Source organism: Podarcis gaigeae (genome assembly GCF_964106915.1).
Source record: "Podarcis gaigeae genome assembly, chromosome: 7".
Lineage (NCBI taxonomy): Eukaryota > Metazoa > Chordata > Lepidosauria > Squamata > Lacertidae > Podarcis > Podarcis gaigeae.
Window position 1 is genome coordinate 9,521,811 of NC_139683.1, and position 24,169 is coordinate 9,545,979.

At 43.4% G+C, this 24,169-nt stretch overlaps 1 long non-coding RNA gene across 2 annotated transcripts in view; it reads right to left on the bottom strand.

Annotated features, from left to right (window-relative positions):
* Positions 1–2,364: 2,364 nt before the first annotated feature.
* Positions 2,365–24,169, bottom strand: part of LOC310849329 — a 30,266-nt gene continuing 8,461 nt past the window's right edge. For both annotated transcript variants that reach the window (XR_014566861.1, XR_014566862.1), the window contains one exon: positions 2,365–2,814. This is a non-coding gene — a long non-coding RNA (uncharacterized lncRNA). The remainder of the gene's footprint in view (positions 2,815–24,169) is intronic.

A 24,169-nucleotide genomic window follows, 5' to 3' on the forward strand; every position in this document is an offset into this window, starting at 1 on the left:
CGACAAACACTCTGTGAAGTGAGTGGGGCTGAGAGACTTCAAAGAAGTGTGACAAGCCCAAGGTCACCCAGCACTTGCATGTGGAGGAGTGGAGACGCGAACCCGGTTCACCAGATTACGAGTCTACTGCTCTTAACCACTACACCACACTGGCTCTCAGTGTGGAGAGGAAGCTTCTGATTTATTTTATTTTAAAAAAAGATACAAAAAAAGAAAACAACATCCTTCATCAGTGGTACCGTATAGAATCATAGAACTGCAGAGCAGGAAGAGACCCTGAGGATACCTAGTCCTTTAATGCAGGAATACGCACCTGTCCTGTATGGGGATCGAACCTGTGACCTTGGTGTTCTCAGCACCATGCTCTAACCAATAGTCAATGGAACATAAAACCTTTCTGCCCTGCCTTTCCACCATAGGTAGCTCTAAGTGGTTTAACCAGCAGTTCCAGAAAGCAGCCAAAATAAACAATTAAACCCAATTAAACTAATCAGACTGAAGTACATGATGGAGAAGATCTGGCAAAAGCTAAGAGTGCATTCCTATGCAAATTGACTTGGCAGAAACACCCATTGTTTCTCTGATTACACACCCCCCCCCCCAATCTTACCAAGGAAGGTGGGTGCACCCAGAATTAGACTTCTGGTGACAATTTCAGTGGACTGGAAAGTCCACAAGATACTCCTTCAGATACCCTGACCCCAGATTCTTTGAATTTCACTGGGGGGAAAACTGGGAGCTAATGGAAATATTTAAGCACTGACCAGAGATGCTCAGTGATGCTCAGTCCAGCAGATCCCAGTTAACAACTTGGCTGCTTTACTTTATAAAAAGAATTCATTCTCAGTCCTGTATGGAATGGGAGGGGGAAGTGATAAATGAAATATCTTTGTTGCATAATCCTCTCTAGAGACTTCAAGATCGCCTGCAGCTACATTTTCAGTGGATTCTAAATCATTTATCACCCATTAATCGGGATGTATCAAGATCCTTATTCTCCCTAGTGCTGCAAGACATTATTTTGGAGGTTAAAAATGTGACCCGTCTGCTAAATCTACAGCTTCCCAGTTATTGCATACAAGCCTCTGCTTTGCTGCGTTTTCCACATCTCAGAATTGGGGAGAGGTGCCATTTTTCCTGATTGTGGTGTAGGGTTCTTATAAGAGAAGACTCTCCTGAGTCCGGGACAGGATGTTACCCTCTCCCAAAATGTTAGCGAGGCTGTAGGACATCTGTTTCTACTCTGTATTCTGCAGGGGTGGAGAAACTCAGGCCCAGGGGCTCATGCAGTCCTCCAGACCTCTCTTTCTGGCCCTTGGGACTCTACTGGGCCACACCTTCCTCTCTAGGCCACACCCCTCTTTGTCCCTGCTCCACACCATCTTCAGTGTTTGAGCAACACTGGAATGTGTTCTTAAACCTTACTAATGCTTCTTGCTAGCCCGGGCAGAGGGTGGAAAGGTAGCTGTGTGTTCACAGAAACCTTTGACATTTGCATGGCTGGAATGTTGCCTACTGTACAAGATAAGAATCACATTCCTGGTTCTACCCATGCTTTGCTCTCCCTGGTATCTGGTCTCCAGAAGGCTGCTAAGAAGGGAATATGGCCCTCAGCTGGTGGAAAGTTCCTATCCTTGGTCTACTGTGTGTCTAGGAGTATGGGTAAGGGTAGGAGAATTCAGCAATTGTTTTGAGGGTTGCTAGATGAGCACCTGCCAGGCTCAGCAGACTGAGTCGAGCCAGAATCCAGAAGGCATGCATCAACTCATAAGTGAATAATAATAATAATAATAATTTATTATTTGTACCCCACCCATCTGGCTGTGCTTCCCCAGCCACTCTGGGCGGCTTCCATAGAAACCAAAAATACACTAAAATATCACACATTAAAAACTTCCCTGAACAGGGCTGCCTTAAGATGTCTTCTGAATGTCAGGTAGTTGTTTATCGCTTTGACATCTGCTGGAAGAGCGTTCCACAGGGTGGGCGCCACTACTGAGAAGGCCCTCTGCCTGGTGCCCTGTAGCTTTGCTTCTCGCAATGAAGGAACCGCCAGAAGGCGCTGGACCTCAGCGTCCGGGCAGAATGATGGGGGTGGACATGCTCCTTCAGGAGTGAAGAGGACAAAGTCAAGATTGAGGAATAGCCAAGGATACAGGAATGGGCCTGTACAGGAGTACAGGAGGTCAGGAAGAACACCTTCCTCAGACAAGGTTCAAATGGAAGAAGTTTCCATCAGGCTGGCCACTGTGAGAACAGGAAACTGGATGAGATGCTCCTGTTTTATGGTTGTGCGAAGACATTTGCTTTTTACTGTTGCATTCCACCCCAAGCGCAAATCATATCAAGTGGTTAAGAAAATATTTTAATTAATAAGCAAATAGCTGTGAGACAATGAGGGGAGCTAGACAGGACTGATGGGAAAATAAGTCAAAGGCTGCAAAGGGCAGATGCATTACTCTGAGTTCCAAGCAAAGTCCAAGGACTTAACAATTCAAAACCCATTTATAGGGATCCATATAAACACATTTTCCTATTCCTTGACCTTCATTATGGCCAAAGATCCTCTCCAATGATAAATGACAGTCGCTGCTGCCTTTCCTTCTAAGTCAACAAACAATTGATGGATGAGGCAGTGATGTCAGATCGATCCATCAGGCCATTCCTATTTTTAAACACATTCTAGCAAAAATGGATGACCAAACTTTTCAAGATCACCTGTGAGTACTCCCCTTGTTCTTTGCAAGCACCGTCTGACACGATCCCTGGATCCTAAACCACTTGTCTTAGTTAGGCCCTCCAAGCAGAAGTTTCCTAAGTGGAAGAGAAAAACTCAGTATTAGGCCCAGCTAGTCATACCAACATTTTTGCTTTTGTTGATACAAATGCTGGCCAAATGACTGAATTTGCAACCAACCGGTTGTTCAGACCAAAACAAGGATATGTTCAACCAGAATATTTATCAGCTGATGACTATAACTTCAAGTGATGACTGCTACTTTACTTTTCTGTGCTGATATCCTGCCCTTCCTTAAGTTAATTTACAACCCCCCTCAAGAAATTAAGTTACAAGTTCATATAAACACTTGAACCATCAAGTGCTTATTAAAATGTAGCATTACACAATATGCAACAATAACTCGTTTAGGAGAACAGAACAATAAACAGAAGTTCATCTAATTCCAAACACTTTAGTATTCATGGCTTTGATTGTAGAACTGATTTTAATACCACATTTGTTTTTTGTTTGAACTGTGAAGTGCATTGGAAGCTTTGATAGAGCAGAGCAATGGTCTATAAATTTTAAATAAACAAACATCAGAAATGCATATCATGATGCTGAATACCTCTCAGCTAAAATTGCCTTTGCACTGATTCTGCCCCAAACCTGCAAGGTCAGACACAGGCAGCCTTTTCATGACCTGTGAGACTAAAGGGGACTTAGATAAAATCATGCAGGATGTCTCTGTATACCCGTTAGGCACCCATGGTTATATGCAGCCACCAGGAATGTACAAGAATACTTGAGAAGAACCTTCTGGATCAGACAAGGGAGCCATCTTGTTCAACATACAGTCATACCTTGGTTCTTTTTTTTTATAATATTTTTTATTAGTTTTATGAAATACAGAAAAAAGAATAAAGAACATATTATAAAAGTAGAAAAGAAAAGTTACAAATTTTTCTTACTCTTTTTTCCCAATCTGTTGGACTTCCCCACGTCCTCCCAACCCTGCATTCTCTGTAGTACATAACGTCTGCAATTTGTTAACTTATTTCAATACTTATTGTATCTTCCTTTTTATCATGTTACCCAATTTCAGATAAATTATAACCCAAATCATGTACATTTTCATTTTAACACAATAAAGTTGTTTCATTATTCTATCTCTGACTCCCTGTACCTTAATTTCCATTTCTTTAATTTAACATTACTGAAGCTAGAATTTCCTAAAAGGTGTGTTTTTTAACATTCATACAACTTATAATGTTTTTCCAAATAGTCTTTAAATTTTCTCCAATCCTCCTCGAATGTTTCTTCTCCCAAGTCTCGGATTCTGCCAGTCATTTCGGCCAGTTCCATATAGTCCATCAACTGCGTGTGCCATTCCTCCAGTGTGGGTAAATCTTGTGTCTTCCAATATTTTGCAGTCAGGATCCTTGCTGCTGTAGTAGCATACATAAAAAAAGTTCTGTCCTTCTTAAACACTCTCCGGTCCACCATGCCCAGAAGGAAGGCCTCTGGTTTCTTAGGTAAGGTAAATCTCAGTACCTTTTTTAGTTCATTATGAATCATTTCCCAGAAGGCCTTCACTTTCGGGCAGGTCCACCAGAGGTGAAAGAATGTCCCTTCCGCCTCTTTACATTTCCAGCATTTATTATCAGACAGGTGATATATCTTAGCAAGCTTGACTGGGGTCATGTACCACCGGTATATCATTTTCATAATGTTTTCCTTCAAGGCACTACATGCCGTAAATTTCATTCCGGTGTTCCATAACCTTTCCCAGTCTTCAAACATAATGTTATGCCCCAAATCCTGCGCCCACTTTATCATGGCGGATTTGACTGTCTCATCCTGAGTATTCCATTTAAGCAGCAGGTTATACATTCTCGAAAGTAGTTTACTTTTTGGTTCTAACAATTCTGTCTCTAGTTTCGATTTTTCCACCTGGAATCCAACCTTCTTATCTACTTTAAAAACCTCTTGAATTTGTGCATAATGCAACCAATCTCGCACCTTGTTTTTTAGTTTTTCCAAGCTCTGCAACCTCCAATTGTCTCCAATCTTTTCAATAATTTCCCCATATTTAGGCCAATTGGCTTCCATATTAGGTCTCTTACGTGCCTTGGCCTCCACCGGTGAGAGCCACCTCGTGGTCTTACTCTCCAATAAGTCTTTATATTTTGTCCAGACCATTAAAATTGCTCTCCTGACAATGTGGTTTTTAAACAATTTGTGCACTTTAACCTTGTCATACCACAAATATGCATGCCACCCAAAAGCATTGTCAAACCCTTCCAGATCTAGGACATCAGTGTTTTCCAGTAAAATCCAATCTTTCAACCAGCAGAAGGCTGCAGCTTCGTAATATAACCTCAAGTCTGGCAGGGCAAATCCCCCTCTTTCTTTCGCATCAGTTAGTATCTTAAACTTTATTCGGGGCTTTTTGCCCTGCCAAACAAACTTAGAAATATCCCTCTGCCACTTTCCAAAGCATTCCACCTTGTCCACGACCTGTAGGGTCTGAAACAAAAATAGCATTTTTGGCAATACATTCATCTTTATAGCTGCTATTCGGCCCAACAAGGAAAGTTTCAATCTTGACCATGTTTCCAAATCTCTTTTGATTTCTAACCAACATTTCTCGTAGTTGTCCTTAAACAGATTCAAATTTTTGGAGGTCAGATACACCCCTAGGTATTTTACTTTTTTAACCACATTTAATTCTGTTTCTTTCACAAACTCATCTGTTTCTGTACTTGTCAAATTTTTTGCTATAACCTTAGTTTTTTGCTTGTTCAGCTTAAATCCCGCCACCCGACCAAAGTCCGAAATTAATTCTAACACTCTTTTAGTACTAGAGACAGGCTCCTGCAATGTTAATACCAAGTCATCTGCAAATGCTTTCAATTTATATTGTTTCACTCCGACCTCAATTCCCTGTACCAACCGGTCCTTTCTAATCATGTTCAATAGCACCTCCAGGACTGAGATAAACAATAGGGGGGATAGGGGGCACCCCTGCCGTGTCCCTTTTTCAATTTTAAACTCCTCTGTCACCACATTGTTTACTATCAATTTCGCTTTTTGTTCTGAATATATTGCTTCTATTCCATTTTCAAACCCCCGCCCCACTCCCATCCCTTCCAAGTTTTTCTTCATAAACATCCAGGAAATATTGTCAAAGGCTTTCTCCGCATCAATAAAAATTAACACCGCTCTAGTGTTTAGTTTTGTTTGTAAAAGTTCCAAAATATCGATAATGTTTCTTGTGTTGCCAAACAAATGCCTACCAGGGAGAAAGCCAGCCTGGTCTTTATGGATCACTTCATTAAGCACTTTTTTAAACCTACTTGCCAAAATGTCTGCAAAAATTTTGTAATCCACATTTAGGAGTGAGATGGGGCGGTAGTTCTTCAGCTGAGTCTTTTCAGTTTCTAGTTTGGGTATCAATGTGATGAAGGCTTCTTTCCACGTTTCTGGTGCCTTCCTCCCCACCATAATCTGGTTACAAACCTCCAACAAAGGTTGTATCAAATAGTCTTTCAAAACCTTATAGTATTTGGAGGTAAGTCTGTCGGGGCCTGGAGATTTGCCTAATTGGAGGTTCTGAATGGCGCTTTCAATTTCTTGCTGTGTGATATTACTATTCAGGGTTGTTCTCATTTCCTGAGGTATTTTCTGTAATCCGTTGGTTTTAAGAAATTGGTCCACCTCCGAATCTTTCTGTGGCCCTTGTGAATAAAGTTCTTTGAAATATCTCTGGAAGCACTTTCTAATTTCCTCGGGTTTCTGAACCATTCTCCCATCAATCTCTAGATTTGTAACAGTATTAAGTTTTTGTCTCTTTTTCAACTGCCATGCTAGCAGTTTCCCACACTTATTTGCTGATTCAAAGGATCTTTGTTTCATCTGTTTAATTTTCCATTCCACCTCTTGATTTATCAGTTTCAAATATTGTGCTTGGAAAAATTTCACTTCTCTCAGCACCTCCTTCGACTTTGGCCTGGATCTTAATTTTTTCTCTCCATCTCTTATTTTTTCCAATATCTTCTCCTTCTTTTCATTCCAGAATTTTTTCTTGATCGTATTTTGTTGTATTAGAAACCCTCTCATGACTGCTTTACTTGCGTCCCAGATTATTCTTTTTTCCACAGTGGTATTTAAATTTATCTCAAAATAGTCCTTTAAAGTTTTTTGGGCCTTCTTAACAATCTTCTCGTCCCTTAATAAGGTGTCATTCATTTTCCATCTGAAGGATCCGGTTGTATTTAGTCTCAATTCCATTTTCAAAGCATTATGGTCGGAGCAGGTTTTTGGGCAGATTTCCACCTTTCTAGTCTTGGGTGCCAGTCCTCTAGTTATCCATATTTGGTCGATTCGTGTCCATGTCAGATGAGCTTCAGAAAAGAAAGTCCCTTCTTTTCCTAGGGGGTTCTTAACCCTCCATATGTCAATTAAGTCCACATTGTCAGTCATTTCAAAAAAAGTTTTAGGTAGTCTGCCATCTTTCGTTATGTTAGCGCTTTGCGACTTATCCATATTTACAGACACAACCCCATTCATGTCACCCATCATGATGATGTTGTTGTAATCTAAGTAGTCCAGCATAATCTCATGCAGCTTCCTGAAAAATTCCGATTTTCCTTCATTTGGAGCATATATTCCTAATATCAAAAATTTTTCTCCTTGTGTCTGGATTTCAATTGCCAAAATTCTGCCGTGTTCATCTTTAAATAGAAATTTCGGTGACAGGCTCTCCTTTGCATATATCACCACTCCTCTTTTCTTGACTTTGTCCGAAGAAATAAATTCTTGGCCTAATCTTTTGTTAATTAGCACTTTTCTATGGAGCCTTGTCACATGCGTTTCTTGCAGGCAAATAATGTCCATTTGTTCTTTTTTCAAAATATGAAATACTTTTCTTCTTTTTTCCGGAGAATTTCCGCCATTTATATTCCAACTAAGAAGCTGCAGCGACATCCTGGTCTAATTGGTGGGTCTACAATGGGGTGTCTAGGCTTCCCTCCGATCCCGGAGGTGGTAATGTTGGTCCAGATCCAGGCGGTGTAGGCTTTGGAGATGGTCCCGGTGGTGGTGGAGGCCAAGAAGCTGCGGCTCCTTTCTGGAGGTCCTCCTCGTGGTCGTGTAGGAACTTCTGTTGGTCCTCCGGTGTTTTAATTCTTACTTTCCTTCCTTTGTAGGTAAATGATAGTCCTTGCGGAAACTCCCACCTATAAGGGATTGTGTTATATCTCAACAATTTGGTCAAATCTGTATAAGTAGTCCTAAGGTCCAAAAGGTGTTTAGGTATATCTCTGTAAATTTCAGCCTTTTTTCCTTCTACCTTGGTTCTTGAATGGCTTGGTTGACAAACTGGCTCCCGAACACCCAAAACCCAGAAGTAAATGTTCTGGTTTCCGAACATTTTTTGGAAGCCGAAAGTCCAACATGGCTTCCACTTGAGTGCTTCAGCCAATCGAAAGCCGCACCTTGGTTTTCAAATGGTTTTGGGAATCGAACGGACTTCCAGAACATATTAAGTTCGAGTACCAAGGCGCCACTATCGCTTACCACAATGGCCAAATGTTCTCAGAAACATCTGAGAACCTCTCAAATGAGACATAGTGGTTATTTATGTTTTTATACTGTATTTTATGCTGCTTTTATAATTAAGTGTTTTATAGTGTTTTAAATTTGTTGTGAGCAGCCCTGAGCCTAGTTTTTGAACCGGGAAGGGCGGGGTATAACTATTATTATTATTTTATTATTATATTCCTGCATTGCAGGGAGTTGGACCAGGTGATCCTCAAGGTCCCTTCCAACTCTACAGTTCTATAAGTCCCAACATCCTGATGCTGTGCACAAAATTACACATGTCATTAGCACCCTTCCCACAATCTCCCATGCAAGCTGGTGCCTCTGCACTGTGGTCTGGCCCTTCCCCAATCTTTGCTAGTTTTCATCCATGCATCAGATAGCCGTGGACTTTATTGGTTCCCTGGGTCACCTGACCATGCACTTAATTGGCAGCCACATGACTTCTAATGCTGCCTTAGTAGAAACTGTGAGTAACACAGCCCAACCTGGAGTTCTATCAGCAGATTTCAGAGGTAAACACCACCAGGATCACGTTTCCTGAAGTGCAGGAGTGGGGAGACCTGAGGCCCATCAGATGTTGTCGGACTATGGCTCCCATCAGATTTGACCACTGGCCACGCTGGGAGCTGGAGCTGATGGGAACAGAAACTCATCAATGTCTGCAGGGCCACAGGTCCCATATCCCCTGCCACAGCACGTCAGTCTGTAAGCCTTCACACACGGCAATAAAAAAGGTTTCACATTGCTTCTCACTCATTAGGCCTCTCCCGCCACACACTCCAGGGGCATGTAAAAAGTAACCTCAAGCAAGTCGAACATGACTTTAAAGAAGAAAGAGAATTTGTGCACAGTAAAAATGCTGGCTGTTTGTGCCAAGCTCTGAGATTAACAACCGAGGAGACTGGAAACCTCTCTTTACTGGTTGTACAAGTTAAGCCCAAACAACAAACACAAAATTCCCAGAGGCTTTGTCTCAGTGTCATTCTGCCAGGAAACACCTCAAAGAACTTCTGCTGCAGAGGCCCAGCTCTGGCTGCCAAAAGGGAGGGAACTTTTTATAAGTATGAGTAACATTTTATTATCACTACCCAGGGCGCAGAACCTCAGAGGGGTGCAATACCGACTTTTGAGGGGCAGCGTTTCATACAGATTATTTTTTTGTTAAAACTTATAATTTTCTGATATTTTACTTTTAATATTGTTGCGAGTTTGGGGGCTGGGTTGGGTTGTATGATTCCCGAATCCCTTCTAATCCCTTGGATCCAGTAAGGGTTAAAATCTAATGGAGGATTCAATTCTTGAAGTAGCCAGGCCAGCATCTTGGTAATGGGCCTAAGTATACTCAGTAGTGGGACGCGGGTGGCGCTGTGGGTTAAACCACAGAGCCTAGGACTTGCCAATCAGAAGGTTGGCAGTTCGAATCCCCGCAACGGGGTGAGCTCCGGTTGCTCGGTCCCTGCTCCTGCCAACCTAGCAGTTCGAAAGCACGTCAAAGTGCATGTAGATAAATAGGTACCACTCCGGCGGGAAGGGAAATGGCGTTTCCATGCGCCGCTCTGGCTCGCCAGAAGCGGCTTAGTCATGCTGGCCACATGACCCGGAAGCTGTACGCCAGCTCCCTCAGCCAATAAAGCGAGATGAGCGCCATAACCCCAGAGTCGGCCACGACTGGACCTATTCGTCAGGCGTACCTTTACCTTTACAACTTCACTGGCATCTTTCGGTATTGTGAACAACACCAAACTTACCTTCTGTTGGTATCTTCATGAACTTACCTAAAAAGATAAAGAAAACAAAAGACTGAGTTCAGCATTTGAAAAATCGATTGAAATCAGACATTATAAGTTCATCTTAGGCTGGGTAATTCGCAAGTTTCTGTGGCTTTGCACAAGGTTTTGTATTTTTCCTCAGAAGATTGATAAAGAATATATAATTATTTTGGTAGTTATTGTGTGTATATTAGTGTTGCATGAGTCGTACTACTATTAATTCTGCAATCGAGCAGCATCTCTGGAGCCTGTTTGTGTCTCCGCGGTGCAGAGAAATGGGTTCTCCTCCGTCAATCATTCTGTGGCATGATTCTCTAGCTGAGATGGTGGAGGACAATAATCTTAACAATTCTGTGTGAAGTATAATTAGTGGGTCCTCTTGGGATTTCTTAAGCTACACTCATCTGTTCCATACATTCATTCGCTAGCTGTCTTTCAGCTACGTCATCTCAAAACTGATTTCTCCTTTCTTCCCAGAGAATAAAGCAGTTGCAAAGGAAATTTGAATTCCCCATACAATTTAAGAAAAATAATAACAGAACAACAACAAAATCCCAGGGAGATTATTTGAAGTCTGAAGAGCTAACTGGCATTCTAGGAGGCAGATTTGCCACCCCCCACATCGCCCCAACAATTTTATCTGCCCCTGTAGATGTATTTGCAGAAGATGTCATCCAGATAATAACGATGAGCCTGGTGCTTGCAATCTTCTTCACAAAAAAACACTTTGAGACTTTATTAGTGAAATGATCCAGTGAGAAAGGAGAATGTAAAGTGCTAACCTGGCAATTATATTTTAAAGAAACCAACAGGTACACACCGGATAATTATAAGCTGTCATCTATAAAGTTACAAGTGTCTAGCTGCAGAGAGATTGGGGCATAAAAGGAGAATGTCAGATCAGAATGTTCTTTTGCTAATTTCTGACAAAAACATAATGGCTTTAGCAAGCGTGATATTTCTAGAACTTCATTGTAACCATTAACATCTTGCGAGATCTATCTTTCCTGAATGTCAAGCTATTATTTTTTTTAGGGGCGCCATTTACATTTTAAAGGGGACGTACCTACACAGTTCTGTTCAGGGTACACGTGTGTGTGTGTGTGTGTGTGTGTGTGTGTGTGTGTGTGGAGTTACTCTCTGCTCTTTACAGCAACAACTTCGAAGACCTGCCATCTGTCGGTGTTGACAACACTGATAGGTGGACGATGGGTTTGATTTTGCATAAGGCAGCTTTTGATAACCCCTCCTCATGCTGTTGCTTCGATAGGATGCGCCCACTAATGGGAGAGGTAGTGATACCAGCTGGCTCCCTCTCCATCCTCAGTGTTCTCCAGAAGTCAGTTCCGAAAGGTCAGGGGACCTTCAAGAACCAATTTTCAGGGAATCAGCAAAAACAGCCTCCTCAATTAGTAGACACCGTCCACGGGACCAAGAACACAAATCTAAGGAGACAACTCAGTGAGATGGACACAACTGAGCATGTCACCTACTCAGTGCTTTTTTTCTTTTTAAAAAAGAAATGTTATGGGGTACTCATTTTGGCTCAAGAAAATCATGATTTTACAGTTCGAATCGGGAAAAATAAATACAGTAAATGGACAAAAGTACAAAGATTCACAAAATGTTTAGCGGTATGGGTACATCTGCTTCCTTCCAGGAAAAAGAGCACTGCACCTACTCATAATTGTCAGCATTTGCCAGCGCAGCATTCAAAAAGTAGGAGGTTTTGCTGGTTTCCAGGCATTCACAAACCCAACTGGGATTGCCAATATTTACCTGTGGATATCAACACCACACACTCAAATGTCACAAATTCATCAAAGAATTATACCCTCCTTCTGAAGAATAACAGAAACACCTACACACACATTTTTGGACATTCTCCCTAAACTGGAATATGTACCATTTAGTTTTTGCTGGGCTCCTGAAATGTTGCATCTATAGAGGTGTGCTGTATAAAAGCAATACAATACATAGGTGAAGAAGAAAGGCTTTGGCTCAATAGCTCAGTTTCTGCTTCACATGAAGAAGGTCCCAGGTTCAAACCTTGGCATCTCCAAGAGAGACCCTGGCCTGAGATGTTGCTGAGCTGCATGGACAGCTTCTTCCGTTCCTCGGTGAGTGAAAGTATAATAGTCTTTTGAGGGGGTGGGAATCCTGGACAGAAATCTGTAGAGCGTTGACTTGTAGATGAAGGAACTTTGTGGCCTTTGCGAAATTATATTCAAAGCAGAACAACGAGGGGGCTTCACCTACACTAATCTCCATGGTTCCTCCAAACAAGATCTTGTCTTGAATCATAGTAATGAGTTTTTCTGAACAATATTGGAGTGGAGATTCTTATATAATGTATATCTTGGGGAATCTGGGTATACACAGGTAATGAATGTAATATAATTTTAATGAGAATTTCATTTTATGGTTCGGCATACACGAAGACATAACTTCTCATAATGTAATTACCTTTGATTAATCAGCGGGAATTATTAACTTCACACAAAAGCTTGGCTTCCTCCTCCTTTCTTCCCTTCCCCCACCCTCCTCCTCGAATATGTAATGAAATTGCTCTTATTAGTTTGAGAATAGTAGGTGACAGAGAGAATGGAAGCATTAATGAATATATATTTTAAGGCTGTGCAATGGATTTATTTGAGGGCCAAAACAAAGTGGACATAATCAGAGGGTCTCAGATGCGCTAGCACAAACTGTGGCTGTCAGGGGGCTGGACATTAGGCAGGAAGGACAGACAGCCAGGGTGAAAAACCATTCAAAAAATCCCCAGGGTGGGTCAACCTGAGGCTCCCTGGATCATTTGGGTTTGCCCTTTCCCAGCCATATTCCAACTGAGTGACAGCCTTTGGTTTAACTGTACTCTGTAAATGTGGCTGCACCATATGTTTCGATTAAGAAATTCGGCGCATCTCAGTGGAGTGATTCAGGCCTTACCAAATAACTATATACAGTCCTTTGCCCAACACACAGCAGGTTCCTTCTTGCTTGTAACTGGAGATACATCTGCAGAAATCTGTTTTTAATATCTGGATGCATATGCTTTTTGTTTTTCTCAAGTAATCTGCATTCAACTTCAGGGAAATATTTGTTCCCGTACTGAGGCAGCGAGCACAGAATTTCAGCCCAGCAAGACATAATTTCTGTTTCCACAATTCTGTAGGTTTTTTTTTTTTAATGGAAATGCCCATTGTTGCTTTAATTATGAGTACAGTACCAGAACAAGAGTTAACAATACCTGCAATATCAAACAAAAGCAAAAGAAACACACACGGTGTAATGAAAGCTATTTCATGTTTTCAGAATAAATGGGATTATTTATCTCATCACTCACTTGGTTTGGATTGCATCCAAACCAGTAATTAGAAATGAAGGAAATAAAAACCCAAATCACCTTAGGACCCCATCAATCATTGGATTTAGATTCTCACACAATTAAGCCCAAGCTAGATATGCAGAAAGAATTTTAAAACCAGACTTGAAAATGCCGCTTTTTCCACCCAAAAGCTACGTATGCACAAACTCTTATTTTCACTGCATTAGTTCTTCGCCTATGACTTCATAAGAAGAGCCCTGCTAGATTGGGCCAAAGGCTCATCTAGTCTAGCAAGCCTAGAGGGGAACAGCACTTTCTCACCTGTGATTCCTGGAAGCGGGAATTCAGAGACATACTTTCTCCGACACTTGAAATAGAATATAGCCTTATCATCCAGTTCTCCGTACAAGTCTAATATACCGTATTTTTTGCTCTATAAGACTCACTTTTTCCCTCCTAAAAAGAGGAAATGTGTGTGCATCTTATGGAGCGAATGCAGGCTGTGCAGCTGTCCCAGAAGCCAGAACAGCAAGAGGGATTGCTGCTTTCGCTGCACAGCGATTCCTCTTGCTTTTCTGGCTTCTGAGATTCAGAATATTTTTTTCTTGTTTTCCTCCTCCAAAACTAGGTGCGTCTTGTGGTCTGGTGCATCTTATAGAGTGAAAAATATGGTATCCAGTTTGCAAAACCCAAAAGAGTAGCATTGCAAATGCACAAACACCATCTCCACCCTGTCCCTCAGGCCCATGGTCAACTAAGTCTACACAACGGATGCATAAACATCTAACTGTAGCAGCTTCATTTCCCCCCAGCATTGGTCAGTGAAAACCTTTTGTGCCTCATCCCACTTTCTTCCTCAATTAGTGCTTCAATTACTGGTTTCTTTGCAATGCAAGTCAACACATCATTAAATTATGGGTCTCCTGATGACTTGCAGGAGCAAATGTTGCCATGTGACCCTAACCCTCAGCTGTCTTCCCATTCATCCCCCCCCCCCCAAGAATCTTACCATGTTCCTTTCATCTGCCCAGATTATGGACACATCTTGATTATTCCTTTTGCAGTGTGGCAACCAGCCTACTGCTAGTAGTTGTCAGGACCTTGAATTGGAACTGGGCAAGACCTCCTTATGAATTTGTTGTTGTTTAGTCCTTTAGTCGTGTCCGACTCTTCGTGGCCCCATGGACTAGAGCACGCCAGGCACTCCTGTCTTCCACTGCCTCCCGCAGCTTGGTCAAACTCATGCTGGTAGCTTCGAGAACACTGTCCAACCATCCCATCCTCTCTTGTCCCCTTCTCCTTCTACCCTCCATCTTTCCCAACATCAGGGTCTTTTCCAGGGAGTCTTCTCTTATCATGAGGTGGCCCAAGTGCTGGAGCCTCAGCTTCAGGATCTGTCCTTCAGGATCTGTGAGCACTCAGGGCTGATTTCCTTCAGAAATGGATAGGTTTGATCCTCTTGCAGTCCATGGGACTCTCAAGAGTCTCCTCCAGCACCATAATTCAAAAGCACCTATTCTTTGGCGATCTGCCTTCTTTATGGTCCAGCTCTCACTTCCTTATGAATAGGACTCCACTATGGGCCCCAGCACCAAACGGGTCCAGGAGGACATGGGGTACTCCAGGACATCACTTCAGCCAGAGAACCAGGAGGACTTATGTACCCAGCTGGATAACCCTCTCAGTTCTGGAGCTCCAGAAGCACCACTAGATATTGAAAGAGGTGGCGGCAATCAGCCTGAGCCAATACTCAGTCCCACCAGTGCACCCCTTGCCTGGCAGCCCAAAGCATCCTATATCAGAATCCTAATAATTTGAGGAAGGTCATATGAAGGATCAGGGTTCCTCTAATAAACCAGGAAGTGGAGGATGTCGAGATGAGCATTCAGTTTTTGGTGGGAAGCCACTGGTGTGACAGTCTTCATAAGCCTGCTGGTAGTCTAGTTACCTTCAGGAAAACGTCTCTCCTACTCAGTATGAGGCTTCGTGGCTGCTGACGGTGCTGGACAGCTCCTCTGACCTCCTTGCATGGCTTGTTCTTTCATCCCACAGAGAAGTCATGTTACTTTTACCATAGATTCATGGAGTTGGAAGGGACCCTGAGGATCATCTAGTGACTAGAGTCCAGCCTCTCTGCAATGCAGGAATATGCAGCTGTCGCTCATGGACACCTGAGACCTTGGTGTTAGCAGCATCACATCGTAACCAACTGAGCTATTATTTGTTAAATTTGTACACAGTGGTACCTCGGGTTACAGACGCTTCAGGTTACAGACCCCACTAACCCAGAAATAGTGCTTCAGGTTAAGAACTTTGTTTCAGGATAAGAACAGAAATTGTGCTCTGGCGGCGCGGCAGCAGCAGGAGGCTCCATTAGCTAAAGTGGTGCTTCGGGTAAAGATCAGTTTCAGGTTGAGAATGGACCTCCCGAATGGATTAAGTACCGAGGTACCACTGTACTGCCCTTCAACCATGGTTAATTGTGTGTGTAGACATCACAGAGATTTGGCAATGTGGCATTTGTGGGCATCCTTGTAAGAACATGAAAAACAAAACTTCCTGAATCAGGCCAATGGCTCATCTAGTCCAGTATCCTGTTCTCACAGTGACCAACTAGATGCTTATTTTCATTTTATTAAGAGAATTTCATTTATAAAAAGAGTAAGGGGGGAATGAAAGAAAAAGAAAGTGAGAAAGAAAAGAAAGAAATACAGTTACATTACCATGCATTTATATACAGATATGTATATTATTCTAATACACATATAATTTTCACAGCATAAAAATATGAGATGAAAACAAAAGGCTGATCTATTGGGGCAAACAGGGCACTGCCCCGTCCACCTCAGTCAGCTTCCTCCTCCTCAGTCTACTATCACCCTTGTAGAACTGCGTGGAAGATGGGACTGAAACTAGACTTAGTTGGCTCCACTTATCAATGGCGCTGGTTGCACCTGCTCTTGAGCTTCCCATTTTCCACCCAGCCAGTTCCAAGGGGCACCAGGCAGTATTCGCTGCCCCAGCTGGCAGCCAAGATCTTAGGCAATGGCTATTTTCCAGCTTAGCCTTTCAGCTGGAGATTCCAGGGACTGATCTTGGGACCTTCTGCATGAAAGAACAGGAGCTCCACCCCTGAGCTATAGCTCCTTTCCGGACAGGAGGGAACTGCAGAAAGACTAGACGAATAAGCCTTGTTGCATTAAAAGGTCAGAGTTATTAATCATGCCCTTCTCGGTTTCTGAGAGTTATGAGGTATGTGTGTGTGTGTGTGTGTGTGTGTGTGTGTGTGTGTGTGTCTTTACACGCATGTGTGTGTAGCAGCCTACAGATCCAGATTTAATTTCAACTTTGATTTTACAGTCTATGCAAAAAATAATTTTAAAAATGGCCTTCATCCTACACAACAGGTTTCACCATGATTATTATCCATCACCCCGCCCCCATTCTTTCATCTTTAGGAAAAACCACTTAATTAATCAGCTATTTAAATAAATAAGATGTAGCAAGGCTGGGATACTGAATATTTCATTTTGAAAGTAGGTGCCAGAAGAAGCATGTTTAATTTAATCAGTATCAGGGTCAATGAGCATATGTTAATGTTAAATAGAGATTAATTGCCAGGCCTTCCTTATATGCCACCAATACTTATTCGACTCTGCTGAATGCGCTATTGGCTAGCAGGTAATGAATGGCTTGCTCACATCATTATGCATGCTCTCCTTCAGCAATTTCTTGCATGGGTCCAATATACAAGCATGGATGGATGGAGAACTGCAGGGGTGAGGAACCTGCATTCTCGGTAAGATGGCGGCGCGCAGAGACGCTGCGGCTCAGTGCTCTCCTTTTGTTTTTTATTTTTACTTGTTCTTTGTTTTTTATTTTTACTTGTTCTGAGTATGTTTGGCCGGGCAAGAAAGATTTATAGCAGGCAGGAACTCCTGAAGGTCGGGTTACAGTGTGAACAAGCTGTGAGAGCTGATTATTTTCGCCTAGATAACGCTCCTGTGGGAGTAGCCAGGCCACCGGGTTCTCCATGGATTACTATGCCGCCAGGGAGGAGGCGAAGGCGGCGTAGAGACAGGAGGCAAAGGCGGGGTTGTCGGGCCGGCGTCCTGGTAAGATTGCAGAGGAGTCCATCTAAACCACCACTCCCTAGCATATTTCTTGCTAATGTGAGATCTCTTGCCAACAAGATGGATGAATTGAGGCTGCTGGCGGCAAAGAACAGTCTTGTAAAAGATTGCTGCGTTTTATTTGTCATTGAGACATGGCTTCAACCGTCCATACCAGACACGGCTATTCAGTTGGAAGGCTGTGTGGTACATCGTCATGACCGAGGCATGGACTTCGGAAAAACCAGAGGAGGGGGGCTGTGTGTATATGTGAACAAATGCTGGTCCAATAATTCTAAGACCGTTGGCAGTTACTGTTCACCGGATTTGGAATATGTGGCTGTTAAATGTAGACCAGCCTATCTCCCTAGGGAGTTTACAGCTGTTATGCTAACTGGTGTGTACGTGCCACCAGATGCCAATGCCAACTTGGCGCTGGGATGCCTGCAGAGCCTTATCAGCAGCCAGCAAGACAAGCATCCTGAAGCTGTGCACATCATTGCGGGAGACTTTAATCATGTTGAACTTAAAAAAGTGCTCCCAACGCTCTATCAGCATGTGAAATGTCCCACAAGAGGGGACAAGACACTGGACAAAGTTTATTCGAATGTAAATCACGGCTATAGGGCTTTACAGCTGCCACATTTGGGCCAGTCCGACCATATGTCTCTGTTCCTGGTACCAGCATATATCCCACTCAGGAAACGGGCTCCCACAATATCAAGGACTGTTAAAATCTGGCCTGAAGGTGCTATCCATCAGCTGCAGGACTGTTTTGAGAGAACCAATTGGGACATTTTTGATCGTTCAGACCTGGAGGAGCACACGGCGGCAGTTCTGTGCTATATCAATCACTGCACAGACACTGTCACAGTAAATAAATCCATCCGGTTTTACCCCAATCAGAAACCCTGGATGAATAGAGAGGTCCAGTGCCTGTTGCGGGAAAGGAACAGGGCTTTTAGGTCGGGCGAGGTGCAGCTTTACAGTGTGGCAAGAGCAAACTTGAAGAGGGGTATTCGACGGGCAAAACTGGTCTATAGGCAGAGGATTGAGGATAATTTAAGGAGTAACAACACAAGACAGATGTGGCAGGGGATTCAGCATATTACCAACTACAAACCTAACCTTGGTGCTGCCGACGGTGACCCTTTGCTGGCGGAGGAGCTTAACTTCTTCTTTGCTCGCTTCGAGAAGGAGCCACCTGAGACGCCGGTATTACAGCCACCAGCCCATAGGGGCCCCTCATTCACTGTAGAGGAGCATGAGGTGAGACAGGTATTGAGGATGGTGAATCCGAGGAAGGCTGCTGGACCTGATGGCATCACGGGAAAGGTGTTGAAGGGCTGTGCGGATCAGCTGGCGAGGGTCTTTACTAAGATCTTCAACAAGTCCTTACACCAGTCTATTGTCCCACCCTGCCTGAAGTCATCAACTATTGTTCCTCTGCCTAAAAAATCCACAATCAGTAGTCTGAACGACTACAGACCAGTTGCACTGACTCCAATCATCATGAAGTGTTTTGAGAAACTGGTGCGCCGTCACATTATTTCCTGTCTTCCATCAACTTTTGACAACTACCAGTTTGCATACAGGGCAAATAGATCCACGGAAGACGCTATCACTACCACTCTCCATGCTGCTCTGTTCCATCTGGAGCAGCCGGGGAGTTATGTGAGGCTGCTGTTTGTGGATTTTAGCTCTGCTTTTAACACTATCCTCCCCCATAGACTGGTGTCCAAGCTAGAGGCGATTGGACTCTCCAACTCCACCTGTCTCTGGGTTTTGGACTTTTTGTCAGAACGTTCTCAGAGGGTTAGAGTAGGGTCACATATGTCCACAGCCCTTAGCCTTAACACCGGCTCACCACAGGGTTGTGTGTTGAGTCCCCTGCTCTATACTCTCTATACGTATGATTGTACAGCCATTTATTCCAGCAACAAAATCATCAAGTTTGCTGATGACACTACGGTGGTGGGGCTCATTTCAGGAGGGGATGAGTCCGCCTATCGGGACGAGGTGGAGCGGCTTTGTGCTTGGTGTGGAGAGAACAATCTGGCTCTTAATACGACTAAGACCAAGGAATTGGTGGTGGATTACAGGAAAAAAAAGGCGGACATTCAGCCCTTGTATATCAACGGGGAACGGGTGGAGAGGGTGGCGGAATTCAGGTTTTTGGGAGTGACTATCGATCAGGGCATGACTTGGAGCGCAAATACCACTGCTCTGGTGAAGAAGGCCCAGCAGAGAATTTATTTCCTCAGACTTTTAAAGAAGAACAATCTGAGTGAGAGACTGCTGGTGTCCTTCTACCGAGGCTCCATAGAGAGCATTCTCACATACTGTATTTGTGCCTGGTTCTCCAGCTGTACAGCTAGGAAGAGGAAGGTGCTCCAGAAGGTCATAACCACAGCCCAAAGGATTATTGGTCATCCCCTCCCATCTTTGGAAGAACTGTACGGTTCCCGTTGTCTTAGGAAAGCAAACAATATCCTGCAGGATGCATCTCACCCGGGACACAGTCTGTTTGTACTACTGCCTTCTGGCAGGAGATACAGAAACATCAAGTCAAGGACAAATAGACTGAAAAATAGTTTCTATCCAAGAGCTGTGGCCTTCTTAAATGCAGTAACTCGATAGTGTGACCTGGGAGTTTGATGGGTGTGGGTGTGGGTGTGGCTGGAATGTGGTTTGTTTGGTTGTTGTTGTTGTGTTGCTTTTGTTGTTTTTAAGGGATGGCATCCAATTTCGTTGCACTTGTGCAATGTTGCACTTGTGTAATGACAATAAAGAATCTATTTCTATTTCTATTTCTATTTTCTGTCACTCTCCAGGACTCCAGTTCCCATCATCCATATCCCTATCCCTCCCATTTACCAGACACAGATGCTGAACATATGGACTGAGTAAGGGAGAGGAGAAATAGGGTTCTGCTGAGCCCAAATTTTAATCTGTGGAAACCATCTTGTTTTGAGTCATGTAAGGCCTGCTCCCTGCTTTCCAGGCCTTTTTCTACCTGGCCTGGCAGGGTGGGGCCCTGACTGACTCCAGCCTCAAAAGCTGAGGCCGCTCAAGAGGCCAGAGGCCATCTTGGCTGTGAGATCTTCTCTCTGCCTCCCAGGCATTTTTCCACCTGGCCCGGACTGTCTCCAGCTACAAAAGCTGAGGCTACTGAACAGCCCTTGGGTTGGGAAATTGTTTAGAGGGCATTGTGGGGTGCAGGCAGAGGCTGTTGCCGTTATTAATATTAAGCTTTTTATCTTTAATTCAGATCTTATGTGGAAATTGTTTAATTTGGTTGTGTACTTAGGGCGTTTTATTTATTGTTCGTAACTACTTTTGTTATGTTTGTATTTTTTCAAGCTGTAAGCTGCCTTGGGCATGGTTTGAATTATAGAAAGGTGGCATACAAATAAAACACACACACACCAAAATAACCCATGTACTACTGGATTTCTCTCGGATCCCTTTACACCATTCTTTTAAAGAAAGCTGCAAATGGCAAGAAGACCTAACATAATGACATTCAAATCTGCTCAGGTCAGGTTTTCAGCTGTTTCCTACAATACCTAAAGGGACGCGGGTGGCACTGTGGGTTAAACCACAGAGCCTAGGACTTGCCGATCAGAAGGTTGGCGGTTTGAATCCCCGTGACTGGGTGAGCTCCTGTTGCTTGGTCCCTGTTCCTGCCAACCTAGCAGTTCAAAAGCACATCAAAGTGCAAGTAGATAAATAGGTACCGCTCTGGCAGGAAGGTAAACGGCGTTTCCATGCGCTGCTCTGGTTCGCCAGAAGCGGCTTAATCATGCTGGCCACATGACCTGGAAGCTGTACGCCGGCTCCCTCGGCCAATAAAGCGAGATGAGCGCCGCAACACCAGAGTCAGCCACAGCTGGACCTAATAGTCAGGGGTCCCTTTACCTTTACAATACGTAAAGAAGCTAAAATTGCCAGGTGACTCCCTTGCTTTTCTCTCACAGCTGCTTCCTCACTGAAAGACCTGACCTTCTGCAACTTTTTTTCAAAGTTCCCATATTTGCAAAGCAATCTCCCTTTTTTTAACAACCGGAATCAAAATATCACTTGGGGGGTGTTGTGGGGAAAATTGTACTGTCCATCATGGCTGATGTAAGAGGCTTCACCTTAGTGACATGATTCAGAAGGGATTCTGCCTTTAAAAAGATACAAGGAAGCTGGAACATAAAGGAATAGAGTGAATTCCCATTTCTTAAATTCTGCTTAAAAACTGCCATCCCTCCCACATAATTCAAAGGTTTGACCTAGCTGCCCACTTTCAACAGCCAAAGGGTTTTGGGAAGTGGATGTTTTGTTTCCAATAAAGGTGTGCCCAGTGAGGTTTTAAATAAATCTGTCTTATGAGGTTATTGCCCTCTATCAATTGTGCAGGCATTTACATTATATAGTAGGTATCACCAGCCTTTTAAAATTAAGCAATGTATTTATTTCATTGAAACTATATACCGCTTGAGTGTGAAAAACCTCAAAGTGTTTTATGAAAGGAGTAAAACAAAATTATGAAAAAGTATGAAGACACTTTTTGGGACGCAGGTGGCGCTGTGGGTTAAAGCCTCAGCACCTAGGACTTGCCGATCGAAAGGTCGGCGGTTCGAATCCCTGCGGCGGGGTGCGCTCCCGTTGCTCGGTCCCAGCGCCTGCCAACCTAGCAGTTCGAAAGCACCTCCGGGTGCAAGTAGATAAATAGGGACCGCTTACCAGCGGGAAGGTAAACGGCGTTTCCGTGTGCGGCTCTGGCTCGCCAGAGCAGCGATGTCACGCTGGCCACGTGACCCGGAAGTGTCTCCAGACAGCGCTGGCCCCTGGCCTCTTAAGTGAGATGGGCGCACAACCCCAGAGTCTGGCAAGACTGGCCCGTACGGGCAGGGGTACCTTTACCTTTACCTTTTTATGAAGACACTTTAAAAAAATGAAAACCAGCAATAAACTGATAATGCATCAGCATTCTAGGTATCTGGGTAAAAGGTAAAGGTAAAGGGACCCCTAACCATTAAGTCCAGTCATGACCGACTCTGGGGTTGCAGCACTCATCTCACTTTATTGGCCAAGGGAGCCGGTGTACAGCTTCTGGGTCATGTGGCCAGCATGACTAAGCCGCTTCTGGCAAACCAGAGCAGCGCACTGAAACACCGTTTACCTTCCCGCCAGAGTGGTACCTATTTATCTACTTGCACTTTGACGTGCTTTCGAACTGCTAGGTGAGCAGGAGCTGGGACCGAACAATGGGAGCTCACCCTATCGTGGGGATTTGAACCGCCAACCTTCTAATCAGCAAGTCCTACGCTCTGTGGTTTAACCCACAGCGCCACCCGCGTCCCAGGTATCTGGGTAGGTTTGTCTAAAAGGTTGTTTGGTTTTTTAGCAGGTATCAAAAGAATAAAGTGTGGGAACTTGCCTGATGTCAGTAGGCAGGGGTTTCCAAGGTGTAGGTGCCAGAACACTAAAATATATATTTCTTACAATGGGTCCTTGGGCACATTGGCAAACCAGAGAAACTGTAGGGGGTGGGGAAGAGATTTTCAGAGGTGAATACAGTGGTACCTCGGGTTACATATGCTTCAGGTTACAGACTCCGCAAACCCAGAAATAGTACCTTCGGGTAAAGAACTTTGCTTCAGGATGAGAACAGAAACTGCATGACGACGGCGTGGCGGCAGTGGGACGCCCCATTAGCTAAAGTAGTACCTCAGTTTAAGAACAATTTCAGGGTAAGAACGGACCTCCAGAACAAATTTAGTTTTTAACCCAAGGTAACACTATATGCTCTTGAACAGCATACCCATTGTATGGATACTGACAACAGGACAACGAAAATAAATTTTATGTACTCTAAAGGTGGCCAAGAAACTGATAGTGATACTGATGAATTGGAAGAATAGAGATACAATTCACTTTAATCAATGGTTTGGTGACATGACAACATTGTCTGTTCATACGTTGCCAGTTTATAGACGCAAACTTTCTTTGGATAAACACAATGATATTTGGAATGAGTTTGCACAGAATACATTAGCTTATTGACAATTATATGTGTATTAGAATAATATACACATCTGTATATTAATGCATAGTAATGTAACTTTTTTCTTTTCTTCCCCACTTTCTTCTTTCATTCCCCCCTTACTCTTTTTATAAATGAAATTCTCTTAATAAAATGTAATAATAAAATGAAAATAAGCATCTAGTTGGTCACTGTGAGAACAGGATACTGGACTAGATGAGCCATTGGCCTGATTCAGGAAGTTTTGTTTTTCATGTTCTTTCAATGATGCCCATAAATGCCACATTGCCAAATCTCTGTGATGTCTACACACACACTTAATTTACCATACACTATCTTAACAGAGATTAAAGGTTTGTTGGAGCCAATGAGGTGTAACCCTTCACACTCAGAGATGGAGTTACTTCCAAGTAATCAATATTAATGTACTGGATGGAGGAAAATAGAAAGACAAGGAGGGAGGGAGGGAAGGAGCAAAGCCGGGAAGCAAATCTGACTCCAGCCTGGCTGATTTATCAGACCTAGCCACTTCCATGCAAATGCATCCGCTGAAAACTATTTACTAGGCTGATTGGAGACAAAGTAGAACGTCAAGGG